Source organism: Amblyomma mixtum, chromosome 9 (assembly GCF_055824585.1).
Source record: "Amblyomma mixtum isolate Tamu chromosome 9, ASM5582458v1, whole genome shotgun sequence".
NCBI lineage: Eukaryota > Metazoa > Arthropoda > Arachnida > Ixodida > Ixodidae > Amblyomma > Amblyomma mixtum.
Window position 1 is genome coordinate 26,951,932 of NC_143020.1, and position 9,527 is coordinate 26,961,458.

The following is a 9,527-nucleotide window of genomic DNA, read 5'->3' on the forward strand; positions in this document are numbered from 1 at the left end:
TCACGGATATCAGGAAATTCAAAATTGAGGGATTTTGCAATAAATCTTTGTATTAAAGCGACCCAGATTACGCACTCAGGCCAGAAAGCAATATGCGAAGCACAATTGCAGAGAGACACGTGCGGTTAGCAACACGCAAGCCCTAGCTCAGCCTTTTGGGTGCAGTCGCTCTCCAGAACGTCACAATAGGTCGCGAGCGCATTGTCTCTGCTCACAACTGCCTCGAAATGCAGTCAAAAAAGGTCCGACTTAAGCAGGTCAGCGCAATATTTTGCCCGCTCGCTTCTTTCCTCATCGCTAAGAACAAAGAGAGAGGGATAATGTAAGAACGGAGCGCTTGCTATTGAAATTGTGCCTTAACATTAAGACTACTCTTAGTGGCTGCCCCCCAAAAAAGACCTGAAAAAAAATCACAGCGCCATTCTAAATTCAAATGCTTTTTGAAATATCACTCTTCGCACTGTCAACTTCACTTTCCCATTTAAAAAGACATTCTGATTGGTAAAACTCCACACATCTGCCACTCTATCCTCCGAGCTAAGCCCAAGATAAGTTGTCTTAACTGTGAAATTATTGCCTTCGTGCATTTCTCAGAATTCGACAATTGTATATATGGGATATACATAGAGGATTCAATATTTATCAATCAAATTATCTGAAAGCATTGCTGCTAATCCAGCAAAATACTCCCACTTAAAAGAGCTCTATTGATGAAAAATGAAGCAGAGATAAGAAGCGCCACTCCTACGGCCTTCTTGTTTCATATCCTTCACGCAGTAATAATTGTGAGCCTTTACCAGCAAGCCCAATTCGCTGCATCTGTACAAATAAACACAGATGTCGATGTCATATCTTCGAACACTGAGAAATTTGTGTCTATCAACAAAATATCAACGCGTGGTGACCATTAAACGAATATAATACCATGTGCAGCGCTTTTGAAGCAATTATATTTCGCTATAATTATCTATTATACCTAACGAAATTCATTAAACCAACGTCTGGTCTGGGCAAACTGGTCACCAAGAAACCCCTATAACCGCGGCAACACGCTATTGAACCGCTTACTTCATGAAACGTTAATGTCATATGCCCATGGCTGCGACGGATGTAAAATATTAGAATTTTCAACCACCACTTGCATATTTGCCTCGGTTCAACCCGGTTGCCCCAAGCGTATTTGTGCCTTATCACAATGATGGCCACTCAATGTCAGTGACTTCTCGGGTTAGGAGTTCATGAGACACCAAGAACCTGCTGTAGACCTCTAATATCGCGAAGGCTGCTATTGCAGAGTTAAGACTTGAATTCGTGGAAAACCTTGCACAGTGTGAACAGGAAATGGAAGATAAAAAAGCGTAGCTTAAACCAACAGTGGAATTACTCAGTAGAAAGTACCAGGAAAGTAAAACATTGCTGGAGTCTACGCAAGCAGAAAACAAACAACTGCGAGAAGAAAATCAATCCCTGAACGCCAGGCATGAGACCTTCGAAACGAAACTGGAAACTGATGAGGACAGGCTGACTCAATATAAGCAATACTCCCGAAATTGGAACTTAGAGATTAAAGGTGTCCCTGTGCGACAAAGCGAAAATCTTGCAGGCGTTCTCGGCAAGATTGGCGACAAGGTCGGAGAGCCAAGCGATGCATCAAACATCGAAATTGTGCACTGTGTGCCAGTTGCCAAAACGTCTCGCCATGAAAACATCGTTGTCCAGTTTGTACACCGCAAGAAACGTGACACAGTCTGGAAAAGGCTCGTAAAGCAAACATTGCGTGAACTTACCTTGGTCTAGACACTTCTGACACAGTCTTTGTCAACGAGCATCTGTGTCCTCAGCTGAAAAGGCTCGTCGGAAGCGCGGTGGCACGAAAACGCGAAGTTTGGTGGAAATTTGTTTGGGTCGAAACGGGCGCATTTTTGAACGAAAAGCTGAAAACTCGCTATTCCTTAAAATTTTCCGTATGTCTGACCTGTCCAAAATCATTTAAACAACTTCCGGGTGCCACTAAGCGATTTCAGAGTTCAGTCTCATTAGTGATGCAAACACTTCTGCGCGTTTCTGCTACCGTGCTTGCGGAATTTTCTTGTTACCCCTGTTATCATGGTTTTATGACGGGAAGGCCACTTTCTGACCAAAGAGCAAGTACAGTTATACCCCCAAAGTTATATGCACAAGCATGTCCGGCAACGTCACTATTTCCTTTCATGAATATCATTCAGCCCATACTAATCTTTCAGGCTTTCACTTAATAAAAGCCATTTTTGGCAACCTGAATACGTCCCCAAAAATTGATCAGAGGATGAAGAGTGTTCGTGTGCCTGATTTTCCTGCCACCGTATATCTGTTCTTTCTCGCGTCAACAAAACGTGCATTATTCCTAAGCCCGTCATGATGGAACCAAATGACGTTGTTTGTCCCCAGGAAGGGGAACTTTGGTTTTTTCCATATTAATGTACAATTAGCAAGGAATAAGCACGATGATATATCGCAATTTATTAATGAATTCTCTTTTAACTTTCAAAATGTTATGCAAACTGACACTTGGTTTACAACTGAATATGATGTCTTGACCATACTGGGTACACTTCCTATTTAAATAGGCAAAGCAAATGTGGTGGAGGAGTACTACAACTAGTGGAAGCCGCCTTGCCCGCAAGCTTACTATAACATTTTTCAGTCTCAAATGAAAATTATGAGGCACTGTCTGTCGTTTGTGGCTCCGATATGTTTACTGTTATTTACCGCCCACCTTCTGGAAATCTAGATGTCTTTTACCTGTTCCTGGAAAACATGTTCTCTTTTGTCCATGGCACCCAATTAAAACTAGTTATAGGTGGGGACCTAAATATTCATCTCCTTCAACATAGTACGGCATCACATGATTTCACACTACTCCTTGAGTCACACGACTTCAAAAACGTAATTCCACAGCCAACACACATCACAGTAGAATGAGAATCACTAATAGATATGTTCATCGCCCAGCGTTACATAGACGATATAAAGGCTGGTGTTATATCGACTAGTATAAGCGACCACTTACCAATATATATGTTTTGGAATGCTAGTCATCAAAATAAAAAAAGGTATTTTAGAAACGTTCACAGTTGAGGACATATCTCCTAATGCACTTGGTCATTTTCGGAATCGAATTTCCTTAACGAACTGGGAAGCCGTGTTCGAATCTCGCCAAGCAAACGAGGCATATAATATTTTCCTTGACATTTTCAAACGCGTTTACATGAAATGCTTGAAAATTAAAAATGTTAAAAAATCTAAACAAGTACGGAAGCCATGGATTATGGCCGAATGTCTTGCTACCATCCGTAAGAAGACGTGAAAATGGGAAGGCAGCAGACCTCGCTAATTTTGAAAAGTACAGAAATTTCGTCACGCGCTTCCTTCGAAATGCAAAACAGGCTGATTTTAACAGTTTGCTTGGCAGGGCAAATCACCGCACTGATGAGCTATGGCGCGCTCTAGATACTATCATGAACAGCCATAAATCGAGAACTGACGATATTCAAGGAACACAAAACGGCGAAATTCTCGAGGGCCTTCAACTTGCCGACGCATTTAACTCCTTGTTTGTTAACTTTATAAAAAGTGGTCATGATGAACCTATGACGAGCTACTTGCCTAATCGCAACGAGCATACTGCATGAAATAGGTTCGATCGTTACATCACTGAACAATAGCAACACAAGAGATATTGATGGTCTTAGAATTACATTGATCAAGTTTGTCTTAGTCTACATTTTGCCTGTGTTCAATGACATATTCAACTTATGTTTGCCATCTTGTGTATTTTCCGACAGCATGAAACGTGCTAAAGTGAGCGTTATTTATAAATCAGGTGAAAAAAAAAGCATTTTCAAACTATCACCCTATATCTGTCCTTCCCGTTCTCTCAAAACCACTTGAGAAGTAAGTATTGCTGAGGCTGGATTCATCCTGCAATAAGCATTCATTAATTTACCCTTTCCAGTTTGGGTTCCGAAAAGGTATGTCCAGAGAGTTAGCCTTACTAACACAAAAAGAAATCATCCTAAAGCCATTTTTGGATATGAAATTTTTAACGGGCATTTTCTTACATTTCACAAAAGCATTCGACAGCTTAAACCACCAAACACTGATAGCAAAATTAGAATTTTATGGTGTTCGGGGTATTTCCTTGGAATTTCTCAAATCATATCTTCAAACAGAAAACAATGCGTTGCTATAAATAATTTTTCTTCTCCCATGAACTTGAGTGTAGGCGTTCCTCAGGGCAGCATATTGGGGTCACAGCTTTTTAACTTGTATATAAATGATACAGGGCATATAACCGAGGAATCACAACTTATTGTTTATGCCGATGACGCAAGTGTTTTTTACAGTCAGAAAATCCCATTGATTTGGACAATACCGTAAATTCGACACTTCAAAACTTATACGAATGGAGCAATAAAAATTCCCTGCAGATCAACAGTACAAAAACCAAAGCTGTTCTATTTACACCATATCATTATCTACAACTTTATCTACAACTTTAACATTCATCCTATTGAAATAGTTTCAGAAGCAAAGACACATGGTGTCATGTTTAATCAGCACTTATGATGGAACTCACTCGTGCAGCGTACATTAACCAATCTTGCCAAAATATCGGGAGTACTATGGAGGCTTCGTTACATTTTACCATTGAAGGTTAAGCTATCAATATATAACGCGTTGTTCTATGCCCAGCTAAATTACTGCGGACTTGTATGGGGCACAACATCAAAAGAAAACATGAATAAGATTTTTTTCTCTGCAGAAGAAAGCTCTCCGTCACGTAGCTAACGTTCCGAATGAAAGCCCAGTACGCAATACTTATTACGAATGCGAAGTTATACCCTTTCCAACATTATATGACTTCAAGCTGTCGATGAAATATAAAGATAACATAAAAATAATAATAATGTATTTTTTCCTTATGTAGTTTAAAAACCCTTCCTGATAGGACGTATGTATTGAGGAATAAAGGAACATGGTACGTGTCGTTCACCAGGCTAGCACGCGGGCTGGATAGCGTCGAAAATTGTCTTCCGAGATTATCGACCGAATTCTCAATGAAGGAAATCAACTTACAAACAGCCACTAAAAGTAACATCAAACTTTATTTCATCAACCAGTTTAATGTCATTTAAAAGTGTCTACCATTTTCATAACTGAAACCAGAGCTTTTGTAATACGTCATTTCATCCCAGAGTACTGTAGTTGTGTCCATTTGTCTTTACTATTTCTTTTCCCCTGATATTTAGGCGAGTTTGTTTAATACCATTTTTCAGGTCTGGGATAATGCTGTCACGCGAATGTTTGTTGCATTTTGTTGTATTTTTTACATTGTAACAAGATTGTATTTGCACCATTATTCACCGCCTGCGCGAAAATCGCATGTGCTGTAAATTGTTAACCTTTAAAAATTCTACATTTCATGCAAAACTGCTCCAAAAACTGCCATGTAAAGAGGGTGGGGACCCAGTCAAGCTCGCCTCAGAGGAGCTTTTGTCCCCACTCCCTGCACTTTTATCTGTATTAAAATTGCAAATTTAAGAGTGATTGATTGGTTCGTTTCTTAATTGATTGATTGATTGATTGATTGATTGATTGATTGATTGATTGATTGATTGATTGATTGATTGATTGATTGATTGATTGACTGACTGACTATTGCCAGTATCAGAAAGAGTTGGGCGGAGCACCTTCACGGCACTTGGGATCCCTCCCCGTGTAGGGAGGGCTACTTCCAAAGCAAAGGAGATTTGAGGACTACCCTAGAGAGAGTGCTAGCAATGATAATGCTCTGTTCTCAATCGGAAGTACTGGTGAGCAGGCGCTCCCAGAAATGTGGGGCCACCTCTGGTGATCAGGAAACCGGGCATGGAGGAAGCTCGGGTACGGGTTTGTACGCGTTTGTAGCCTGCGCCAACGGCCGGCTTTTGAAATTTTGAAGCTAGGGGCAGGGGGAGCGAATGTATTCAGTTTTCGCGGTAGTATGTAAGCATGCCCTGAAAGGACAGTAGGCACTACTCGTCATCCTAGGAAGGCCCGCCAGACCAATTGGCTTTTTGAACAGTGATCTTGTCTTTAAATAGCCCCAAAGTTCCCAGAGCCAAATGAAAAGCGTTGCATGCACACACCTAATGAACTCGATTTCGCGGGTTGAATTCATGGCCGCATTGGCTCCATTTCAGTAGAGACGGACACCAAAAATGCCGTTTACTGAGTAGCATGTGTTTCAGCACCCGTAGTATGCTAAACTAATATACTCTTCTTCAATGGCAATTCTTGTAGCGTAAAGATGTTTTTGTGAGGCGAACGCAGACAATAAAAATCTATTAAATGAAACGGCTGCGAGACGAGCATTCAGATGAATATGTTTTTTTTTTTGTGGTTTTGATCAGGCTTCCAATTTCCAGTCGTGAGAGGTGACACAAAACCCAGCAGACGCGGGGCTCCTTCAGGTGTATCTGACGACTTTGGCTGACAGCTAAAACAGCCCAAACAAGTTTTGTTGTTTACTTTAGCGGGTAAACCCACTGGGTTAGACCCGCCGCATGTCTAACACTCCACTAAGAACCTCTCTGTAGTGCAGCGTCTCATTCCGCGTCAAGCAAAAAGTAATAGTCATGTTTATTAATTAACTACTAGAAAGATTTAAGTGCTGGGATTCCTTCTTTTCCCGGACTTTCCGGGCAACAGGGCATAAAAAGGAAACCCAGTTTTGTTGGTTAGTTTTCTAGAATGAAGAAAATGCAACTAAAGCATACCTCGGAAATAGTTAATAATCTCTGAGTATTTTGTTCTTTGCCAAGACTAAACCTTCTTTCATAAGTGTTCAAAGTGTACTTGAGCCTACAATAAAGACTTAAAATTGCCACACAGCCGTTCCAAATAAGGGCCCGAGCCCGAGCCGTGCCCGTACCTACAAGCCGGTTCCATACCAGGTGCGCAACCTCAAGCCAAATCAGAGCCCAGACGTGGCAAAACAGCATATTTGCCGAATTGGCCTCAGCCTGTGCTGTGCTCAGAGAACGACATCGCCGTAGTCGTTTCGGTCGAGCTTTCGTGCCGTGTAGGCGAAATAAGTAATGGCATAGCTATAAATTTGCAAGGTGCATTGTTGCCACTTTCTTGAAAACGTTAGTCCAGCAAACTGAACGAACGGTTTCCATGCGGATAACCGAGTCAGAAAGTTATTTTTTGTAATACTATGATTTCCGAACTACAGACCGCACCTGGTTTACACTTCGCGTTCCTATGGTCTGACATGTGCTGAAACTTTTTTTAAGCGGCAAATGACGAGGACGATAATTCTGAATATTAAAGTGCCTGTAAATTTCTCTAAAAGTGTCCAAGAAACCAGTGGGCACACCCGTAGCGAGAAAAACAAACAGCAAGTATGATCATGAAAACATCTTATAACTGATAATATTATGCGGCGTGACATATAAAGGGCTATTCTGAAAGCAAAAATCCCCGTAATCCCTACCAGCTGATTGTTCGAAAAGTGATGTTACTTTTCGGCACGTATTATCGGCAGGCAGACTGTGTCCCATAAAATTCTGTACATTTTAACCATGCTTTACAGTGTAAGCCTCTCAAGTAACGCACAGAAGCGAATACCACAAGTGCCTTCGAGAAGCCAGCCAGGGTAACTCACTGCAAACACTTAAACATCGTCCCGTCGCTTCATTTAGTCATCCGCTTGCGTGGTCACAATAATCCAAGAATAGCATAGCGAAACATCACCGGGCCTAATCTTTTTTCCTGCGTCAAAGTATTTTCATGCCAACTATCATAACCTCGAATGAGGGTAAGCACAAAGCTAATACGAGCAGCAGTAATTTTCCTGATTATTAAGGTAAAGAAAATGTTTTCCGTGTGCATCACTTCGTAAAGTGGTCTTCTTCGGACTGACACTTCATAGGAAGTCGCAAGATCTGCCTGCAAGTAAATGCGCTAGAAGCCTATTGTGCCCGTTTCTGTCCACCCACACAGCCTTGCAACTTCAGTCGAAACCTCTAACCAAGTTCAAGCAAACCTTGAATCAACTTCATCAATTTGAGGCAAGCTCAAACCCACTTCGAAAAAATTCTGGCAGTGTGGTTACCTACAATCCGGATCACACCACCATAGTCAATGTTTCGATCTAAGTTAGGCTATAGGTGATAACCACAAGTCTTGCGAGTGGTATAGACATGAGCGTCCAATAAAAATAGCAGTGTAGAAAGTATGCACAAATTATGTTACATCAATTATCCGTATCCGAAGAGAAGGACCACTTTTAAACAAAGCCAAAGTGCGCTGTAGCATACACTGGCCCAGTGGCGACAGTTCTTCACATCACCGGGGCTCTATTCATTAGGTGCTTCTTTCCTGATATGCAGGGTTTCATAGGCGACTCTTGGCGGCAACAAAATCATCAAATCCCCTGCATAAGTATTGTTCTGTACAAAAGCGATTAATTGAAATGAATTTAAGCGCACAAGAACACGCACACAAAAGGAGGAAACATACAGGACAGGCGCTATCCTGTGTGTTTCCCTCCTCTTATGTGCGTCTTCTTGTGAGCTTAAATTCATTTCAATACAAGCTATGCACCATCTAGCCCAAACAGAAGTTTTGTTAAAAAAGCGATTAATCAGCGTAAAAGCTTTCAAAGCGTGTCGTGCGCAGTGCACGCATTTAGCGGGTAAGGATAATCAACAGGAAACCAGGGACGTGGATGAGACGGTCCCTAAAATCTGGTATTTCAGAATCACGAGCTTTAATGATCACTACGGTGCCCTCGATCGAACTATTTCATTCTAGGAATAAAATGAAAATAACCGGATGCGCACAGGGCAGCAAAACAAAGGCACATATTCTGGCTTTTTCTTCGCCTGCACGTAACAAGTTTGAGACAAGTCATGCATAACGCTCCAAATCGTAGTTACTTGTGGGGGAAATGCTTTTGTCATAGAAAACACGGTATTAGCAAATGAGCAGAATTTTATTATTACACACATACTGTAGGTTGAGGGCGATAGAAGAAGACGTCGTCTGCGCCACTACAGTGGTGAGAATGCTGACCGCTCCCGTTCACCTTTAATAAACTCTAAACAGGAATGGTTTTTGGAAGCTTTAAGCCTGGGTTTTGCTTTTAGACGCTCCAATAGTGCGTCGTTTTCTTTTAAGCCTACATTCTCCGTTTATGCATCCCTGTAAAGGAAGGAAACCCAGTTTCGAGTCAAAATATATCAAGGAGAGAAAACGATATTCTTTCAATGCAAAAACCGGAAAAGATTGTGTATGGTAAATGCTTAAAGTATTTCGAAAAGTTCTTTTAGGCTTCACAGCTAAGAAGTTCCTCTTGCGGCTTGAGAACGAGGCACCGCTCGTAAAACCCGCGCATTTTGCTTTTGAAAGCCGCAGCAGTATCTTTAATGTCAGTCGGCACCGAACCACATCATCATTCGCCTCTGCCATTGACTGAGCCCCGCACCAAGACCGAG